General features: G+C 30.3%; 3 long non-coding RNA genes across 10 annotated transcripts; 2 read left to right on the top strand and 1 right to left on the bottom strand.

Moving 5' to 3' along the window:
* The first annotated feature begins 83 nt into the window (after window positions 1-83).
* LOC141460604 (uncharacterized) lies at window positions 84-996 on the top strand. Its single transcript, XR_012462221.1, has 2 exons — window positions 84-224; window positions 486-996. It is a non-coding gene; the product is annotated as an uncharacterized lncRNA (long non-coding RNA).
* Window positions 997-1115: 119 nt separating this feature from the next.
* Window positions 1116-6778, bottom strand: LOC141460602 (uncharacterized). 8 transcript variants are annotated; one of them, XR_012462216.1, is made up of 7 exons: window positions 6433-6778; window positions 6067-6170; window positions 5721-5993; window positions 5195-5618; window positions 4036-4970; window positions 2386-2514; window positions 1116-1710 (listed from the first exon to the last, which is right to left on the bottom strand). It is a non-coding gene; the product is annotated as an uncharacterized lncRNA (long non-coding RNA). The 8 variants fall into 8 exon arrangements; XR_012462215.1 differs by having other exon boundaries at window positions 4036-5388; window positions 5455-5618; XR_012462214.1 differs by having other exon boundaries at window positions 4036-4243; window positions 4761-5618; window positions 6433-6772.
* Window positions 4284-8704, top strand: LOC141460603 (uncharacterized). The gene is made up of 4 exons (XR_012462220.1): window positions 4284-4424; window positions 6985-7093; window positions 7212-7332; window positions 7760-8704. It is a non-coding gene; the product is annotated as an uncharacterized lncRNA (long non-coding RNA).
* The last annotated feature ends 11467 nt before the right edge of the window (window positions 8705-20171 follow it).

Here is a 20171-nt window from a genome sequence, read left to right as displayed (position 1 = left end):
AATGAATATTACATAGATAAATAAATGCTTTTCAGTTTGAAAGTACGATACAGTTCTGATGGAAAAATTACTAGCTAAACGTTGTGGAAAGCGGAAGGCTATAGAAAGGTTATGGGGTTTACAGCAACTGCCACCAGAATACTCTGACAACTAAAAACCTATCTTTTACAAATACCTTAAATAATGTCAAAATTTTGATTTCGGTTTTTAAAATTTCGATATAGGTAAATTTGAAGTATTTTTTAATATTTTTGAAGTAATTTTTAAGTATTTTTGAAGTTTTTACAAGAAAATAACAACAATAGCCAGAAGATTTTTGTCATATTTTGCTTGGAATGAACCATTAATGTAGTTGTCTGTTTTGTAAATATTTTTCCAAATTCCAAGCTATGTTGAACAGTTTTCTTTTTTAACTTTATTTCTTAATCACCTTACCTTAGAGATATCGTTAAAAATCATTAAACTTGTGTTTTTTTTTTCTTTAGATGTTCCAATCTGCAGTTGGAGAAGAAAGGAGGATATAGGATCGCTCCTTAGTAAACTACAATAAGATTTCCAAACATTTCTACAACCTCTTCTCTTCCTCCTAAAATACGAAGTTTAAGATAATCTGCAATTTAGGGGACGAATATTTTCTGACAGGTATTGATAAGAGTAGATTAATGAGCCAATATAGGCTGTGGTTTTTAAACAGAATAGAATAAATGTGAAAAGTAATCAATCAATAATGTGCTATACTCAATCAAAAACTATAGCAGACTGTTTCTGTCCATCTAATTCGCACTTTGCTTAATTATAAGAAAAACAAGTGCACAGATCTGTTCTTAGTCTAGCCAGTTATTTGGATATCTTGTAAAGTAATTTACTAATAACAAATATCGCCATTAAAATTTATATTTTCTTATAAATGTAAAATATCTGATGAATTTCACCATGGTATCAAAAGTTATATTATGTTATTAAATATGTAAATGTTTTTTTATTTATATTTTGTAACTATATATTATTTTTTAAATTACATTTTCTTCATAAATTATATTATAATAGCCTAACTTTTTCTGTAAGAGTTTGGATGAACAAATTGTCCATAAACATAGAAGAAATAAAATACAGATTACCTTAATTATAGAGTTTTATTCCAAATAAAAACCCAATCCTTTTATACTAATGTGAATCTCCTCCAATTAGATGTCGCACTTAGGGATGTCGTTGTGAGAATTTCAGCTTTTGATAAAGATAATTAGTATTTCGTGTTTGCAACTTTAGCTTCTCTTCCTCTAAGAATTGAAGTACGATTTGACTGAATACGATGACTGAAAGAATCGAATGCTGACACAAATTGAACATTTAACTTTTATTAAGGTTTTAACTTGATAAGGTTTAGGTGGGATACATTTTTATGAAAGTAATAATCCATTTTTATTCATATATTAAAAAGAGTAAATGAATGTTGTAATAATAAGAATATTATAAAAGAGAACTCCTTTGAACAAAAAACTTTAACTGATGAAATGTTTTCCTGGCATAATTACACTTCCCTTAGGGTATGTTCGCGAGGTAGTCTCTTCGTGATCGGATCTAGCGCTCCAAATTCCGCTTCATCACAGAAACCAACTTCTACATCATCGGCTGCCATTTGACCAGTAAATCCTTCCTTCAGTTTTTGATTAACTGAATGACAGCATCATCATTTCCAAAGTCTCGGAATATCTATAACATTCATTTATGAGAGTCAATCATGATATTGGAGATGCACCCGTAGAACACTGCAACTCCCCTACATGATTAAATAGACAGTTCTTTCTCACTCTCTCAATCTTTTCTAAAATCGTTTTATTAATGTCATGCTCTCATCCTGGGGACTAGGCCATCTAAAACACTTATACTTATTAGCAGTTATAACTTGTTTTGTACTGTCAGTTTCAATCGCAAAATTTGGCACAGGATGTAAAGGAAACTTGTAATATTCTATCTAGGATTAATGACAATCACCAAAATGGTGAACAGTACTCCACAATTATTAATATATAAATAAAAGTTATGAATTATTTTCCGTCATAGTCTGTACTTTTTTTTAAATTGCCAATTGTGATTGCTTGTAATAAGAAAATTTCAATTGAGTATTTGCTTACATTTTGGAGAGGTACCAATTTAGTGCACAATTTCATCCACTTTCTTTTTTGATTAGGTACTATTTAATATGTTTTCAAATCATTTAGCTTTATTTATTAGAGATATGAAGCACTTTTTGAAATAATTAGAACTTAAAGATGACGAAGTTCTTTAATTTAACGATCAATCAATTTAGTAATAAAATATTTTTTTAATTAAACTTAGAGAACATTAGAAGAACTTTAATGATTTAAATATTTCTTTAATACATACCCGGATTGAATATACTCTTGCACAACTAAGGCCATTTTCTGCCCTTGAGTCGTAGGTACCATTTTTCCATAAATTAATTGATCATCCCATCTGCAGAACAATAGTGAGACTCCAAAAGGGCGAACTCCTCTGAAATGAGAATAATTTTGAAAATTAAGGATTTACATGAAACCAGACATTTTTTTAAATTATTTTTTTGCCTGAGTCCGTTGGTGCCCCTTAACAGGAGCTCCTGCAGGTGATTCTGTTAACTTCTGATGTAACTACAACAAAAACCTACTCAAAAGTTCCTGTTGAATGATGCCAACAAGAAAGTCGGAAAAAAGAAAAGAGAAACAATTGACATAGTTTAAGGATTTTTCCAGCAACGACCGAAAAACTCTCATAAGACCTAAGGAATCACTAACCAATTGTAGCACAGAATTTTTTATATCCATAAACCAATGATCTCCTTTCAATTCATAACAATAGTTATAAGATTAGACACGAAAACTGACACTTTGTTTCTCAGGAGTTTAACAGGAACCTCATTCAAGAGGCTCAACCCAGAATATTAATCACATTTTAATAGATTAACAAATAAATAAATGCTTCTACTGTTGAGAATATTTCTGTTACATTACAGTTAGAAGACTGATTTTCATATTAGAAAATGAGGCCATTCCCCAGAAACTTCAGCCTAAAAAGACGTCACAATTTTTTTAGGTCCGGCAGAAGAATTCTATTTTTGTAAAATCCTAGGGATTTTTTCGCTAGTCCTTGCATCCTCTTCAGGTCTTAAAGTGTCAATGTTAACATATCCCCAACTAACGATTGACGCATAATTTCTGAGCGTAGCTCTGTTTGTTTTTCAGTCTTTAAATGTCAATATATTAGCCACTTCCACTACTCCATGCTGTTCCCGTTCTGAATTCCTTCTTTCTGAAATAATTGGTCATCAGAAATCAAAAATATTATTCTATGCATTCTATTATCTACATAATCGCTAACGGTTAGTGACCTAGCCTACGTCTTTTTTTTTTTAGTATATTTGTATGTACATATGTTTCCAAATTTCAGTTATTAATAAAGATATTATCTATCTCTTACCTATCTATCTATCTATTATCTACACCAATCTTTATAAATACGTTTCATATTTGAAAACTCATAAGTACTGATATTTTATTGATATATTATATCTATTAGAAAATCATCAGAGATGCAAGGTGACTATGCTTCTTGGGTATCTGTTTATTCGGGGTTACTCAGGGATCTGTTTTATCACATGTTTTATATTCCATTTACATTAGCTGCCCCCCGGTTTGAATTAGAATAGAGTATAAAAAATTTAATGTGTTCATTGGTGCGTGAGCCAAATAAAATAATATTACGTTCAATATTTCTGTAACCAAATCCATGGTTGTTGAAAGTGTCAACAGATATGTCAACAATGTTGCTATTAGTTCCATTTTGAAAATTAATGCAGATCAGATCCCTGTTCTATACATATATTCTTCAAAACGTTTGGGTGCCACAATCACAACACATCGTGGAATAATCATGATATTGATTATCTAACCAAATTTTAAAAACGTTGCACCAACTAAGATATATTTAAGACATTCTGTCTATTTTAAGAAAACTGTGGAAATATAAATATTTTCTTACCTCGATACTATACGCTGAAGTATAATGATATAGCTAGAAAGCTGAATTTAAAATTGCCAAGGTATCTTAATTCTTATGTCCATTTTATTTTGAATATAAGATAGATGAACATATAACCCCACAATTCATCTTTCTTGGCTGGCTATGGGTGAAGTAAGAACAAGTATTTCCATGGTAACTTATTATAATTCTCTTCAGAAATAAACCCCTGTAATATTTATTTGATATGATGATTAGTAAGGCTCAATTAGATTTAAGAAACAACAGTTAATACTTCATTCTATACTTCACTGTCCAAGAAAATTCATTTCTAATTCAATCCTTTTTGTGCTGGAAATATTTAGCTCTAACATTAATACATAATACTACAACAGCCAAATTTAAAACTGGTATGTAATAATTTTTAATACTGCTACTCAAAAATGACGCCGATTAATAAGCGTAATTAAACTTTTTTTAATTTAGTATTATTTTAATTTAATTTAATAGTGAATTAATAACCCAATATTTATATGTATATTACATAATTAAGTATTTGAATTTTGAATCCATAATATTTGTAAAGGTTTTAATTACAGAGCTTATCATGCTTAATTTCTTTCATACAAAGCATTTTTTTCATTGTTCCGAAGGAACATTGTTCCCAGAATAAAAAAAAAGTTTTCTTTCTTTCTACTTTCTCTAATTTCAATTCAAAAGAATGGCATGCAAGTAGAAACGAATACCTGAACATTCCATTGCATTCATGTATTGCCATTCTTTGCACTTGTTGAGAAGTAAGTAGGTATCCTTTCGCCATAAATTTGAAAAGTCACATAAATAGATAAATTATCGATTAATTTGAAATAATTGAAATTCTTCCATTAATACTCAAATCGACCTTATTACTATAATAATTACTCATCACTACCAATCTTTCCAATGCGATCACCATTCTGTGAATAGTAAATTCTCCATTCAAAATTGATTGATACTTATTTTCAGCGGCAAAAACCTTCTATATAAAAACATTCAAGCGAAAATTAAAAATAGTATGAATATTTAACACTACAAGATAGTATCGGTTAAAATACTAAAAGGAGATTTGACGTATACATCAATTCCATAAATACTCTTTTCTAACTAACAAAAACAAAAAAAAATGTGGAATGCTGAATACCATTTGCCATTAGCACAAATAATAATATTAAAACAAATCTTCCTGTCAAGAAACGTTTTTCAACTAATATACTTCTTCCCCAGTGCAGTAGATCCCAAGCCATATATGCATCTGATGAACCACACTGGAGAAAGTTGGTTTGCCATCATCCCTTCCGCAGATCAACTGTGAGACATATAAAAGGGCGGACTCCTCTGAAATGAGAATCATTCGGTAAATTAAGGGTTCACATGAAATAAGGAGAGATTTTATTAATGAACCTTTCTCGGATCCGTTGTTCCCTTTATGAGGAGCTTCTGAATGTGATTCTGTTAACTTCTGACGTTAACTACGAGAGAAACACACTCATGATGCCAACGGAAGCAGATTAAAAATGAAATAGTTTAAGGGATTTTTAAGCTTAGGCCGAAAAACTCTTCAAGACCTGAGGAATTATTTAACAATTGTAACAGCGTATTTTTTATATCCATTACCTAAAGATCTGACTTCTATTCATAAGAATAGTTAAGTGAGTAGAAATGAATACCTGGACAACTTTTTCTAAGGAGTTCAACAGGAACCTCACATCTAGTCACTTAATGCACTTTTTCTAGGTCCGTGATGCGAATTCTCCAATCTTTGCAATATCATAGGTTTTTTTCACCAGTCCTTTTTGCGTTATCCTCCACAGGTCTTTCACTGCTGAAGGTATCATATCGCAAACATGACGAATAAACCTTTTTTTTTTTTTTTTTTTTTTTTTTCTTACTCAGAGGACTACGGAGCAGTTCAGCTAATTTCATAGGCGTGGTTTATTACACTATAATTACAAATATTATATTACATTTATAATATTTACTTTAGTATAGTTAACAACTACACATGCATATTACTTGTTGAATCCTGAATTTTGCTATCCACAAACTTTTACAAAAACTCGACCAGCCTTCTTTCTCATAAAATTAATTTTTCACATTAACTGCTGAGAGGGGTACCTCTGGAGATTCAATAAAAGTATTAATAACATTCATTAACTGACACCGAATGGGTTAAAAAAAATCAACAAAGGACTGGTGAAGAGAAGTTCGTGTTAAAATCCACAGGATATATATATATATATATATATAATACATAACAGGATTTAGGGGCAAGTGGATTTTTTTCTGATACCCATAAATCTATCTGGGAAAAAGAAAAATCGTAACAGTAATATTTATATCTGTAAATATTATTCTAACAATTAAATAATATTTGTGTACCATTTTTCAAGGTTTACAGAGTTCTTCACTATCGTAGCTTTACAAGCAAAATATCCGCCTGACGTATTAAATTAAAATAAAGTCTTGTTTCCTATTTTTCTGTTCAACAAATAAACTCAGGCCTCCAGCTTTTGTGTAAATAACTAACTGAATGTTAGGGAAAAAGAAGGTTAATGTATAAGGTTTACATAAATCGCCACCAGGGCGCTCTGCTAATTGGAAAATACATTTTGCAACGAATAATGTTAAAATTTCAAGTTTTGTATTAGGATACAAACCAGCCTAGGAGCTCTAATATGTTTATATTTTTTTTTTCATTTTTATCAATTTTTTTAAATATTTAACATATTAATATTTGTTTTTTAACAATTTTATTCAGTCATTTTTATTCCTGTCTAAATTGTTTGTATTTCTGTCTAAATTTAGTTTTCTTAGTGCTAATTAGTAACATTCAAGTGAATTTTAATCAATTTCTAGGTGAAAAGATATAAAGAGTACTTTCTTTTTTTAAATAATTTTTGATTTAGAAAGAATAAAACCTTTCTGTTACAGACCATGATTTTCTCAAAAAACTATTTGGATATATTATAAACTTTATAAAGAAGTTAAAATTGTATGAACACAGTTTTGGTTAAAATATTTACAAACTGGTAGAAAGAAGGTAATTCTTTAGTTTGTTTTTACTTTGAATTTAGAAATAGAAATGTGCTTGTTCATAAATAATTAGTGATCCTAAAGTTTAACTGTAGAAAAGATGTTTTTGTTTCATATTTTTCAAGGGAACACAGTCACTTTAGGTAACTGGGAGATACTTCATTCTGAACATTTCTCAAAGAATACTCAAGTATCGCATTAAGATTAAAAGTTGGGTTCTTTTGGCGTGTACAAGAGAGATTTCAAGTACGTATCTAAGAGCAAGTATGTTTTAACAACTAATTTCAATTTAAATGATAAAAAATGTATGCCTCTCCTTTCTGTCTGTGTGTTAAATACGTTGAAGAATCACTTTACTTTATTGTGTTGTGAAATGAGATTAAAATGCCTTTCTAACAATAATTAAAAAAGTCTAGGTTTTAAGGAAATTATGTCAGTTTGCACTTTATGTACAAGACATTACCCTTTTACACTTAACCTGGAGCTAACTTAGTTATAAATATTTTACATGCTATAGATTTTAATTCCTAATTTTTATAAAATTTGCAAATTAAGTGACAAAACAAGTTTGCTAAACTATCGAGAAATCAACTGTATTCTTTTCTCTATTTTCCCACTCACCTTACCGTAAGGATATCGTTAAAAATAATTAAACTTGTGCTTCCTTCTTTAGATTGAACCAACCCACTGTTGGAGAAGTAAGGCGGAGATGAGATCGCTATTTAGTGATCAGTAAGGATTTCTAAATATTTCAACAATCTCTGGGCAGTAGATATCCATCTCATGCTTTAAATACCTCTTAAAATACAATATTTACGGTAATCTGCAACTTAAGGTGGGAATGATTCTTAAGTCAAGTTTAATGAACCAACATAACCTGTGCTTTGAAACAAAAAAGAATTGATGCGAATAGCAATCAATAATGTGCTTCACGCAATCAAAAACTATTAGAGACTTTCCATTTGATTCCAGTTTATATAGCTATAAGTAAAACATATATGTATGTACAGTTATCTTCTTAGTCCAGCCAGTTATTTGGATATCTTGTAAAATTAACTCGTGTAAAATTAAATAATTTATTAATACCAAATTTAGCCATTAAAATCACTGCCTTTCTTTAAAATGTACAATGTCTGAATTAGTTTCACCATGGTAACAAAAGTTAAATTATGTTATTAAATAAATTACGTGTTTTTTGAATTATACTTTGTAAATTAGGTGTTCTTTTTAATTAATTTGTTTTATATCTAGTTGAATTTAACTTACATTTTCTTGATTAATTTAAATTGTAATTACTTAACTTTAAGACAATAGATGAACAAATATGTTTAAACATTGAAACAAAATACAGATTATCTTAATAATAGAGTTTTATTCAAAATACAAACCCAATCCATTTAAAATAATGTGAATCTCCTCCAATTAGGTGTCAATTATAGCGAGTTAGAGGAATATTTCCAGTCCAGTCGTACTTAGGGATGTCGATGTGAGGGTTTCAGTTTTTGAAAATGATAACTAGTATTTCATTGCAAACTAGTTCAATTATAGCTTCTTTTCTACTAAGAATTGAAGTATGATTTGATTAATTTACTAGGACTGAAACAATCGACACTGACACAAGTAAAGCCTTTTATGGTTTTAACTTGATAAGGTTTAGGAGGATTAAATTTTTAAGAAAGTAATACTAAATTTTTATTCTTACATTACAAAGAGAAAATGAATACTGTAATAATAAGAATATTATATTAGAGAAGAACTCTTTGAACATCAAACTTAAACTGACGAAATGTTTTCCTAATTTCTTCCACAGAAATCTGAAGCAAAAAGTGTTGATAAGATTCCTATTGTAAAATGTAAGCCTATTATATAATATTACATACAATTATATTGTATAATACAATTCCTATAATTTCTTTCTTACTAGATATTTACGAGTACCATCTCGTACAACCACCCTTTAAGTCTTACCATGTGTCCTTGCAAGATGACTGTACGTCAAAGAAATCTGCTTTTTAGGGGTTCCTCAGGAATCTTTTTTGGGAAAACTCTTATCTTCCATTTACATAAACTGTCCCCTGTCTGAACTAGAATAAGGTAAACAAAATTTAATTTTGACGTTTGCTCAATTGGTGCGAGGACCAAACAAAATAATATTACTATTAATGTTTGTAAACCCATAGCCATGATTGATGTAAGTGCTAGAAATGTCAATAGTCTAACTATTAGTTCCATTTTGAGTATTACTGCAAACCCTATCCCACACGTGATACCCCCAAAATGTTTAGTGGACACAAACTATCGTAGAATAATAATGTTAGTTATCTTTATTTTTAAAAACCTTGCACCAACTAAAATATATTAAAAACTTCTGCCTATTTCACTATAAACAGTTGGTCGCAACATTAAAACTTCCTTACCTCGATACTATTCGTTAATGTTTAATGATTTAACTGCAGAGCAAAATTTAAAGCTGCTACCGTCTCTTAATTCCAATGTCCGCTTCATTTTAAATGTAAGAAGGGATGAACTTGTTATCCATCTTTCTTGATTGTGTGAAGTACTGAAACATTTCCTTGGTAACATCTTGTAATGCTCTTCACGAATAAACACCTGCAACATTTATTTGATAGGTTCATTATTGTGGCCCAATTAGGTTGTAGAAATAGGAGGGCAGTTAATACTTAGTTCTATTATTCTCCGTTCAGAACAGTTAGTTGCAATAATTCATTTTCAATTCAATCCTCATTATTCTAGAAATCTTTACCTCCAACATCATACCAAAATACTGCAATAGCAACATTTAATACCGAATTGCACTTCAATTAACTGATCAATGAAATTTGTGATTCTGAGCTGTTAATCTTAATAGAATATTGAAGGATTTTAATATTTGAACTTCATACGCTATCTGTATAAATCTTGCATAACCATAGCCACTTATAGCATTAGTTGAGGCTTGCATTTCCTTCAATAAATTAATTTATATTATTACGCCATTTTTCTTACTCGTTTTTACCAATAAACTATAATCAGGACCCATACCTTTAAAATTATCGATTTTAATTAAAATTCTTAATAGTCATATAAACTATTTTTTTAAAAATCTTACCACTGTAAATTATTGGAATAGATTTGTTTTTACCTCAACCTTATGAATAATAGGTTCTTTGTATGAACATAATTTATGTTTATTTTCAGAGGAAAAATCATTCTAAACACAAACACGGACACGAGGAAAGTTCAAAAAAATTTACCACTAAAAAGAAGTTTGATAAAATCCAAATACCCATTAAGAGTAGCGGATTCCGCTCTCCAATGACACAAATAATAACAATAAAAACCAACCTTATTTTAACTAGAAAATTTTCCATTAACTCTTCCCTATTGCCACATCTCTTCAAGCAAAATATGCAACAAATGTATCACACTCGTATATAGTTGTTTTGCAATAATTCCATCCACAGATCAGTAGAGTAACACCAAAGGGACGAAAAAACAATTTCGTTACTAACATTAACATTCTAATATGATTTGTCGTTACATCCATCTTTCAAAAAGTAAGTTCTTCGTAATCATTTAATTATATTCATTTTCAGCAGCAAGTACCTCTAATACAAAATAAAAATGAAGTTTGTTAAAATCCAAAGATCTATTAAGTGCAGTAGATTGCGATCTTATACCAACTCCATTTACACCACCATCTAATAACAACAAAAAATTGAGTGGAATACAAAACACTACATGCCACTGTCGCAAAAAATAATAATATAAATTATAATTACTAGTATTATAAAAAAAAACTTATTTCAAGAAGTTTTCTCATTAATATAATCCTTACTTGTTGTCATAGCTTTCAAGGAAAATATGAAACAGATGGATCTCACTTGAATAAGGTCGGTTTGCCATTATCCCATCCACTAGTGAAGACTAAAAGAACGAACTCTTCTGAAATAAGAATTATTAGGAAAGTAAGGATACACAAAAATAAGTCCCTTTTTTTTTAAATTATTCCTTCTCTTGAGTCTGTTTATTGGTTGCCTTCATCAGGTTATTTTGAAGGTGATTCTGCTGGTTGCCTTCATCAGGTTAGTTAGAAGGTGATTTTGCTGTCTTCTAACGTTAACCACGGACAACTGAAACGTTCTGACGATAAAATGGAACGGGAAACTAACAAGATAAAAATGGATTTTTTTTTTAAAAGATTTTTTTCGGCAACAGGAAAAATACTCCCATAATTATTGAAAAAAAAAATAGTAAACAATTGTACCAGAGTATTACTTACAAACTTTAATACAAAGAGTCTGAGAATTGTGGGTTAGTTTTCAGTCAGAAGAAGTGGTTATTACCAAGCAACAGCAAAAACAGACGTTATAATTCTTCTAGGACCGTAGGAGAATCCTCCTAAATTTGTAACATCCTAGAATTTTCCCAAAATTCCACTTTGCATCCTACACAGGCAATGAAATGGCGTAAGTCTCATTTTGCAATCTAAACACTTTCTCAGTGGAATTAAAAAGTAATTCCACCAAAAGGAGGCTGTTTTTTTTGTGTGTAAAGTACAGAAGCAAATACTTCCTAGGAAACTTGATGTAATGTTCTTCAAGAATAAACACCTGCAACATTTATTTAATAGGTTCATTATTGTGGCCCAATTAGACTTTAGAAATAGCTGAGCAGTTAATAAATACTTAGTTCTATATTTCTCATTTCTAATTCTATTTGTGAAAGCTTTTCATGTTTTATTTCTTTTATGTAATGTATTTCTTCATTGCCTTTAAGGGATGTTGTCCAAAAGACAAAGTAAAAGTTACTTACTTCAATCTTTCTCTTTCTCGCAAATAAAGATACATTATAAAAGTCTATACGTTCTAAGATACATAAAGGCCAGCTACCAATTCAGTGCTCAGTTTCATTCCACTGTCTTCTTTTTTGGATACCAACTAATTTGTATTAATTGTATGCTGCAAAACTAATAATTTACTTTTACTCGTTAGAGACAAGTGGCAACCCTTAGAATAGTGAAACCTTGAAGGCAATGAAGCACTTTAATTAACTGGTCAATGGAATTTGAGATTTATGATTTTCAACCGTTAAACATTATAGAATATTAAAGAATTTTAATTATTTTAATATTTTATTAACTACATACCCTGTTTGTATGTACTCTTGCATATAAATAGCCACCTTAAGCATTAACTGAAGCTTTCGTTTCCTTCCATTAATTAATTTATGTTACTACGCCATTTTCCTTGCTCATTTTTACCAATAAACGATAATCAGGACTCGCACCTACAAAATTATCGATAGATTTAAAATAAAATTCATTATTACAAGTTTTTCCAAATTAAAAAAAAAACCATTTTTTACCTTTATAGTGTCCTGGGTCAAACATGGCAAGACGATGATGCCTTGGCTAAGTAAGCAAAGAACCAAAGAGACCCTGCGTTTGGGTAGAAATCAGATTACTCTAATTACGTGCCTATTAACGGGGCATGGTAGGTTCAGGAAGCATCTGACCAAGGTAGAGCTTATTAGCTCCGAACCGTTGTGCAGACTCTGTCAGGAAGAAGAGGAGATGGCCTCTCACTTGTTTTTCGATTGTGTTGCAAGCGAGCGGTTGCGCTATGAAACCTTTGGAACTTTGAGACCAAAGGATATTGTAGCGCAAAATAAACTAGTAGGCAACGTCCTCAACCTTTTTTAGAAGAGGAGGTTTCAACTATTGGACTCAAAAGGGGAAGGCACAATAAGCCTCTAGTGGCTGCGGTGCCGTGGGGTGGTGGTCCCGTCCCGTTTTCTAGTCATAATCTTCCACTACAAGCCATTCCAATATGATCGGTTGTAATCTCCACCTTATGAGCAGTATGTGCTCTGTAAAAGATTGATTTATACTCATTTTCAGTAGCACAAACATTCTGTACATAAATACGGACCAGATGAGTGTTCAATTAAAAAGAATTTTGATAAAATCAATCTTTCTCAGGACTAACGAGTCTAGACATAAACGTGATCATAATATAATTAAAACTTACGACTATTTTTTTTTTTTTAAAGCTGTATTTCTTCTTTTTTTTAAACTGCCAGTTGAGGTTGGTTGTAATACCAAAATTTCTATCAAGTGTTTGCTTACATTTTGGCGAGATGCTAATTCAGTGCTCAATTTCACTCCGCTTTTTTCTTTTTTATGTACCATTCAGTATGTATAAAAGACAGTTAGTTTTACATATTAGAGATATGAGGCACCTCCTAAAATAATTGGAACTTAAAGATGACGAAGCTCTTTAATTAACTGATGATGAGCAATTCTCAACAGTTAAAATTTAAAAAATATTCATGATTCAAATATTTTGTTACTACATACCCTGACTGAATACAGTCTTTCACAAACTATAGCCATTCTTTGTTTTGGGTTAAAGCGAAGGAATTTTCTCCATAAATTCATTTATATTGCTCTGCTCTTTTTCTTGTTGGTTTAACCAATTAAAGATGATCAGGACACATACATATAAAATTATCGATTAACTGTAACTGAAATTCTTCCATTACTTTTCAAATCAAGATTACTAGTATTATTACGAAAAGGCACAATGTCTCTTGTGGCTGCGGTGCCGTGGGGATATACATAGGTCCGGTCCCTTTTCTATTTCTATTATTATAAAATTTTCTTGCCACTATAAAACCATTCCAATGCGAGGAAATGTATGACCACCTTCCGAATAGTAAATTCTCCAAACAAAATTTATTCAATTTATATTCGGTGGCAAAAACATTATATACATTACATAAACACCTAAAAAAATATATGAATGTTTAGCACTACAGAGAAGTTGGTGTTGAATCACTAAAAACCGTTTTAGCTTTTACATCAACTACATAAATACGTCCATCTAATATCTCTTCTGCTGATCAAAAAGTGAGCTCCTTTTGAAATGAGAATAATTTTGAAAATTGTGGATCCACATGAAATAAGCAGTGATTTTTTTAAAAATATTATTTTTACCTGGGTTTGTTGGTGCCCTTTATCAGGAGCTTCTGAATGTGATTCGGTAAACTTCTGATGTTAATTACACCTCACTATGTTTCAAGTTCCTGACTAGTGATTACTATGAAAACAGAAACTAAAAGGAAAAAGAGTGATTTGTTTCATAGATTTTTCCAGCTACAGCACAAAAATTTCACAATTTAAATCTTAAGATTTATTAACCAATCGTAACACAGAATTATTTATATCCACAAACTTAAGATCTGACTTCAATTCTCAATGGGTATAAACGGGAACGTAAAAACATATTTTTCTGAAGTTGAACTCAAAGCATTCAAGCCAGAAGAATATTTCTCTCATTTCAACAGAATATCGAATTAAACAAATAAATGCTTCTATGTTTAGAGAATAAGTGGGTCACACAACAGAAGACTACATCATTAAACTAGAAAATGAGGCAATTACTTTGAAACTTCAGCCAAAAAAAGACGGCGCATTCTCCTATTTTTCTAATATCCCAGGATTTTTTTTGTTCTTCTCACGTCTTATAGCTCCAAAGGTATTTTATATGGTATAAACAATGGTATACCATGGCAAACATGGTATAAAAAGCCAGTAGTTTCTCTTTTCTAATTCCACCAAGTTAAAAGAACAATTAGCAACTTACCTAATTTCATAAGTGTACAAGCAGTTTATTCCTGTTTACTTGCAAACACTATAGTTACCACAATATGATATGCATGTATAAATGCACATTAGTTGGAACCTGAGTTTATAGTGGCCCATTTTTCTTTATCCAGAAACTTATACAAAAACCCTACAGGCCTTCCCTGTCACAAATACACAATGACATTAAAGGCTGAATACACCATTGTTGGGTACATCAGAAGATTCAATGAAAGTAATAATAGGATTAATTAACTGACACCGAAGACGTGCAAAGAAAAAAAGGGACATGTGTTAAAATCGACTGCTCCTTCAGGTGCAAATATCAAAAGATTTGTCTCTGACATCCCTTACATCTACACGTCTTAATAGCCTAAAAAAATCCAATCGCAATATTTGAATTATAATAATAAGTAGAACCTTGCATCAAAGGACGTTTGTACATAAAAGAATTTTTCATTGGCGTAGTGTTACATCCACAACATGTATTGACGCATAAGATTATAAAGTCGGTTTGTTATCAGCGTATCCTATAAAAATAAAGAGGTATAACCATTCTACTACTACTGCTACATATTGCTCCTTCCTAAATTACTAACTAAATATTGGCCAAAGAGGAAGGTTATTTATTGTTTACATTAGGTTCATAAAAATCGCCAGCTGATTACTCTGTTAACTAGAAAACTATCTTTTACAACTACCTTTAATAATACTAAAATTTCATTTTCTGTGGCAGGATATAGAAGTAAAAATAAGTCTTTTTTATTAACGTTTGTTTTTCTAACCATTTATACTTCTTGGTCTATTACCAATATACAAAACATAAGGTTATTAATGTTTACAAAAAACTCCACTGGAGCGCTCTGCAAACTGGAAAAGTTTAAATATCCCTGAAACATAGCCAAAATATTAAATATTCTATCAGAAAATAGAAGCGCGTAGGAGCTCTCTTGTGTTTACATTTTTTTTTATGTTTTTAACAATTTTGTTTTTCCTTTAACATATAATATATTGGGGAAAATAATTTTTATTAATTATGTTTTTTTTAATGCTGCTTAGTAACATTATTGTGAATTTTAATCAATTTTTGGCTAAAAGTCAGACACAGAGTTGCCCCCTTAGTATCATTTTATTACTTAAAAAGAAGGAAATTTAAGTATTACTGTCCTTTAATTCCTTAAAAACTACATATATTAAAATTATAAGAATTAGGAAAAGTTTGAAGAGTAAGAGAAAGCACAGAGTTTAAATAAGAGTATACTTAACTAATTGAGAAGGTAAGTGTACTTTTTTTTTGTTATTCTTATAATTTTGAAAATAAGAATGTGTGTAGTAAAAAAGGTAATGTACGAAATAAATAAATAGAGTTCCCAATTTTTAACTTGTGAAAAGATGTGGCTTTTGGTTCAATTTTTCAAGGAAACTCAGCTCTCTTAAGGAAAATTAGTGCATTAAATCTTACCACACTCATTTATACGTTAAGATTTTGAAAACGTTTTACACAAATGAAGTAAATTATTAAAATCTTTACCAGTTCTAACATAAAAACCAAAGTTTTGAATGCTAGGATACCTTTAACTCTGAACGTTTCCTAAGGTATATTTTGTCACATTATGGTTAAAAGTGATAGGTTTTTGTACCAAGTACAAGAGATATTTAGAAATAGCTGTGTAAGAGCAAGTTTGTTTTCAGAGTAAAATAACAATAAAAACCAGAATGTTCAATTTAAATTTTAAAACACTTGTAAGTCTCCCCTTTTTATTCTGTAAGTTGAATACCTAGAAGAGTCATATTCATTCATCATGTTGTAAAATCAGATTAAAACGCCTTTCTAAAAATAATTACAATAGTCTATGTTTTCAAAAAATTATGTGAGATTTTATTTAAAACTAATTCCAAATTCCAAGCTATGTTGAACAGTTTTCTTTTATACTTTCCCATCATTGTACCTAAGAGATATCGTTAAAAGTAATCCAACTTGTGTTTTTTTCTTTAGATGTTCCAATCCGCAGTTGTAGAAGAAAGCGGAGGATATAGGACCGCTCCTTAGTAAACTACAATATGAAGATTTCCTGAGATTTCTTCAACCTCTGTTTTAAATTCCTCCTAAAATACGAAGTTTAGGATAATCTGCAATTTAGGGGAGGAATTTTTCCTAAGACAAGTATTGATAAGACAAGATTAATGAGCTGATTTAGGCTGTGCTATTTAAATAGAATAGAATACATGTAAAGAGTAATCAATTACGTACCCAATCTTTGTTGTATTGCTATGTTATCTAATCTATTAGTTGTCCTCTGCCAATCTTTTTTAAATTACATTTAGTAACAATTTAGTGTTTTCATGAATTAATGTTTAATCTCTGCGTGAAATTGATTTTTTTAAAAACATGTTTCCTGTATAAATTTAAAATTGTAATTAGCTAACTTTATCTGTTTATGAAAACAAATTGTCAAATTTTAGTTAAACATGCAAAGAAATAAAATACATATTAGCAGTTGTAGAGTTTTATTCCAAATATAAACCCAATCCATTTAAACTAATAATTATTGCTACTATAAGGTGATAGAGTTAACAGAATATTTGCAGTCCTCAGAGGAACTAAGGGAGTGTCAACGTGAGTTTGTTTTTGAAAAACGTATCTAGTATTTCATGTTTGGAATATAAATAATTTAGCTGGTATTCTCCTAAGTTTGAAGTGCAATTTGATTTATTTACCAGGATTGAAAGAATTTCACTATTGCCACAAATTAAACACTCTACGTCTTCTAAGCTTTTAAATTGTTAAGGTTTTGAAAAAGTAATACCACATTTTTATTCATATATTTATATTGAAATTGAAAAGAAAAAATGAATATTTTAATAATAAGAATAATACAATAAGGACTCTTGTGAACAACAAACTTCAACTGATGAAATGTTTTCCTGGCAGAATTGTAATTCCTTAAAGAAAGTCCGCTAGTAGTTTGTTCGCTATAGGATCTAGTACTCTAAATCTCGGAGATACCAGCTTCTCTATTATTGGCTGCCATTTAATCTGCAAACTCTTCAAATGATCAGTATCATCAACTTCCAATGTCTTGGAATATGTGTAACATTAAGTTAACTTTACGATATAGGAGATTAGAAGCATCTATATAATACTGCTACTCCATAACATCATTCCATCCTTCATCAGAAGAATTTTAATAATTTGGAATAGAAATTCTGATTTCATTTATATCAAAATAACTTTATGTCAAAACTTAAATCAAACCAAATTATCTAGTTCTGATGATGGACAAAGCACGAAACCAGACACAGATTCAATAAATGGTCTTGTTGAAAGAAAAAATCAAAGACATTATAACTTGCTTTACATTGTGAGCACATTATTGAGTGAATACTATAAAACTTAGCACTAATGTAAAACAATCAGACAATAATCTATCGTCTTCCTCTTGGAATATAGATTGATTCACCCAAAGATGAACAGAATTCTGCAATTTAAGTTCAATTTACGACTATTTTTTGCTACGTCTAAACGTGCATCTGACTAACAACAAAAAAACACGTGTGGAATACGTAAAAAAACTTGCTATTAATTAAAATAATTTCTATCTTCTTCTTAGAATAATAATCTGTCACAAAAGAAGTGATGAGTACTGTACAAACTAATAATAAAAATATAGACTAACATTATTGCTTGTCTTCTTCATAGAGTTTTAAAAAAATCGACGAAGAATATAGAGATTGGTTGTAATATTAACCTTCTTTCTGAGTATGTGTATTACATCAGAGCTTAACTTCACGCCACTTTATTCTTTTTTGGCGTACCAATCAATTTGTATCAATTGAACGTTGCAAAACTAATCATTGATATTTTACATGTAAGAGACAAATGGCAAGCCACCCTTAAAATAATGAAAACTTGAAGCTCTTCAATTACTTGATCATTGAATTTTGTGTTGCACTGTTCTCAGCAGGTAAACTTTATCAAATCCTTCATTCAAGGATAGAATATCTGTATGTACAGCATCATCCAGTTCTAATATCTCGGAATATCTATAACAAAGAGTCAATAACTGTTTGATATTGGAGATAAGAAACATTCATGGAATTTTATTTCTATTCTTTGCAATGTAAGGCTTACGTGATCACATAAGTGGTAGGAATTAGACCAGGATATATTCTTTGAGCCCCTAGTAGCTATTATACAGTTCACATCTTAAAATACGTAATTCTATTTTCTGCCAGATGTTAATAGATTATTTATGCATTCATTATAAACAATTTTTTGAATAGGTATTAAGTTATTCGAAAAATAAAGATTACAACTTTTGACTGTATAACTCCAACTCCATTGATAAATAGTAGTGGTAAAATATGGCAATTTGGTAACATCCTAGCATTTCCCACAGATTTGTGCAGATTTGGAGAAGATTGCGTGCTACAAGTTGAAAGAATATATTAACTGCTGAATCTTCTTCAGTCAAGTTGTCGGAGGATTAGAGCACACAGAGTGTGTTGCTGAATGTTACTGATGATATTCGAGTTGTAATTGACCACCATATATTATCCATTGTAGTGCTTTCAATTTTACAAAGGCTTTTAAATCTGTTATTCAAGAGCTCCAACTTCAAAAATAAAAATCATTGCAATACTCCGAGAAAGCACTGAAAAGAACACTGAATTTATTCATATTTATTTAATAGAAAACAAGCAGAAATGCAAAATGGCAAAGAAATTTGCTAATTTTAGGGGCTCCTCAGGAATCTTTTTTGGGACATCTCTTACATTACATTTACATAAACTGTCCCCTGTCTGAACTACAATAAGGTAAACAAAATTTAATTTTGATGTTTGCTCAATTGGTGCGAGGACCAAACAAAATAATATTACTATTAATGTTTGTAAACCCATAGCCATGATTGATGTAAGTGCTAGAAATGTCAATAGTCTAACTATTAGTTCCATTTTGAATATTACTGCAAACCCTATCCCACACGTGATACCCCCAAAATGTTTAGTGGACACAAACTATCGTAGAATAATAATATTAGTTATCTTTATTTTTAAAAACCTTGCACCAACTAAAATACATTAAAAACTTCTGCCTATTTCACTATAAACAGTTGGTCGCAACATTAAAACTTCCTTACCTCGATACTATTCGTTAATGTTTAATGATTTCACTGCAGAGCAATATTTAAAGATGCTACCGTCTCTTAATTCCAATGTCCGCTTCATTTTAAATGTAAGAAGGGATGAACTTGTTATCCATCTTTCTTGATTGTGTGAAGTACTGAAACAAGTATTTCCTTGGTAACATCTTGTAAGGCTCTTCAGGAATAAATACCTGCAACATTTATTTGATAGGTTCATTATTGTGGCCCAATTAGACGTTACAAATAACAGGGCAGTTAATATTTAGTTCTATAATTCTCCGTTCAGGACA

The sequence above is a fragment of the Rhodnius prolixus genome, unplaced genomic scaffold, assembly GCF_049639745.1.
Source record: "Rhodnius prolixus isolate KJV_2025 unplaced genomic scaffold, Rpr scaffold_6, whole genome shotgun sequence".
NCBI lineage: Eukaryota > Metazoa > Arthropoda > Insecta > Hemiptera > Reduviidae > Rhodnius > Rhodnius prolixus.
The sequence above is the reverse complement of the archived record's forward strand: the minus strand, read 5'-3'. Positions and strand labels throughout refer to the sequence as shown.